Raw genomic sequence first — 2,023 nt, 5'->3', positions numbered from 1 at the left:
AGTATAAATTTCTGCTTCCTTTGAAGTTAAGCATTCTTGTATTTGTCCTGAGGAGTGTAAGATGAGAAATCTCATGGTTATGTCTCATACATTAGCAATATTCAAGTTCTATACAATCAAACCATTAGTAAAGAAATCGATAAAATCATAAAGAATACTTGGACTGTACATAACAAAATAAACAAAATTGACATTTTCCATGAGTCATATTGTAATTAGACATGTAGATTTGAACACTTGGGCTGGACTGTTTTACAGGAAAACACCAAATGCTTTTCTAATGTGGCAACTTCATTAGTATACCAAGGTGAAAAAGTCTGACCAAGGCAGCTTCAACTCAACAGTAAGCAGTGAAAATCACAAGATACATTCAAAAGTTTAAAATTTATTAATTAAAATAAAAGTTGCACAGAATATCAGTTGTAATAGAAAACACGGAGATATTCAGGTCTGACCAAAACAGGGCCTCAGACTTTATTAATATTTCTTGGTATGCAATTAGAAAACCTCCAGCGACAATACACCCATTTTATAAAGACAAAGTTTGACAGATTTGCAAGTAGCAGCACAAAGGAATTGGGATGTTGTGGAGCAGCACTGTAGAGGGAATGAGATCAAAATTCTTCTGCTTCCCTTGGCTGCTCAGGATCATTAATTATTTTATGAAAACTTTTTTTAGTGGTGATTGATGATTAAACAACCAATGAACATTCACTCACAAAGTTTGCCAGTCTTCTGTTCTGCACTGTGATGCCCAATTTGGACAGACAATAGGCCACTCAATTATATACGTAAGATGTCAAATCTTGAGGATGCTGGGAATCTGAAATAAAAACATAAATTAACTCATTCAGTCACAGAAACTAACAGTTTTGTTCTTCTAGAAACTGGGAACTAACACTTCCAAATTCCAAGCATTTAAAATCCGCCATTAATTCTAAATTTAGCTTGTTTACTGTGCCGCCTAACCTTGAAAGTAAACAGCTTGAGACCCGCAATTAACACCATCCAAATTTAAAACCAGCTTACGTGTGAATGTGAAACCTGATTAAAATTCCTATGTGTTTAACAAAACAAAATTTGAATTGTAATTTTGGTCAAAAATTTCAACTTGAATCTTATAATTTGCATTTACTTGTTTCAATTACTTCCTCCTTAATATAGACAATAATTTCCTTTATGAAATTTTCTTTAACTCAAAAGTGTTGAAACTTAGTAACTGAAAATCAAAATTTCACAATTATCCACACAAAATCTTTACAGCAAACGCATTCTTTAGAAGTTTCAAACTCAATCTTCCCCACATTCATTTAGTTTTAAGTTCACAAGAAACAAAACAAAATGTCTTAGGTTATAGGTGAATTTTCACACAAAAAAAATTAAGAAAAACTGTGTACATTTGCTAACTGAAATAAGTGCAGTTCTCACACCACATGGAGAGATATTGAATCTTCAAATGTTCACTTACACAACAATCAAAGTAACAAAGCTTGTAAAGAGAGCAACAGAATTTACAGTTTCCTTGCCTGAGTGCCATAATTCATGAGCCCTTTAAAATACGTCCCATCTCTGCATCTCATCAGGAGAACACAATTTATTTTTCTGTCCACTCACACTAATTTAAAGAAATGTTATAAGTAGCTTTACATACCACTTTCATGAGACTTCACAATTTGCAACTCCTCCTTTCCTCACAAGAGCTAAGCATTCCTATCAAACAATGTCTTCCATATTTGTGAAACTTGATTCAACATATTTGATTTTTGCACCAATCTTACCCCAGGCTTCAGTACTAATTTCTAAGATTAAATTATTGACTTTAATTATTATTGCAATTGACTTAGGTCTTGCAACCAGTTATACGTGAAAATGTATTTAGTTAATTATTAACTTTCTTATTAATTATTAAGTGAAATAGCTTTCATGAGATTGTTGGACTTTGGATACTAGTCCCTGAAACTGGATCTTGTTGTGCCTTTCTGATGTTCATATTAAATGAGTATCCCAGAATTATCTTAGAATC

General features: G+C 32.5%; 1 long non-coding RNA gene across 1 annotated transcript; it reads right to left on the bottom strand.

The window, feature by feature from the left end:
- Positions 1–449: 449 nt before the first annotated feature.
- On the bottom strand, positions 450–1,798 carry LOC125486715. Its single transcript, XR_007265355.1, has 2 exons — positions 1,652–1,798; positions 450–823 (listed from the first exon to the last, which is right to left on the bottom strand). It is a non-coding gene; the product is annotated as an uncharacterized LOC125486715 (long non-coding RNA).
- Positions 1,799–2,023: the final 225 nt, after the last annotated feature.

This window comes from Rhincodon typus, chromosome 1 (genome assembly GCF_021869965.1).
Source record: "Rhincodon typus isolate 14 chromosome 1, sRhiTyp1.1, whole genome shotgun sequence".
Taxonomy (NCBI): domain Eukaryota; kingdom Metazoa; phylum Chordata; class Chondrichthyes; order Orectolobiformes; family Rhincodontidae; genus Rhincodon; species Rhincodon typus.
This window is presented reverse-complemented; position numbering and strand designations above follow the sequence as displayed.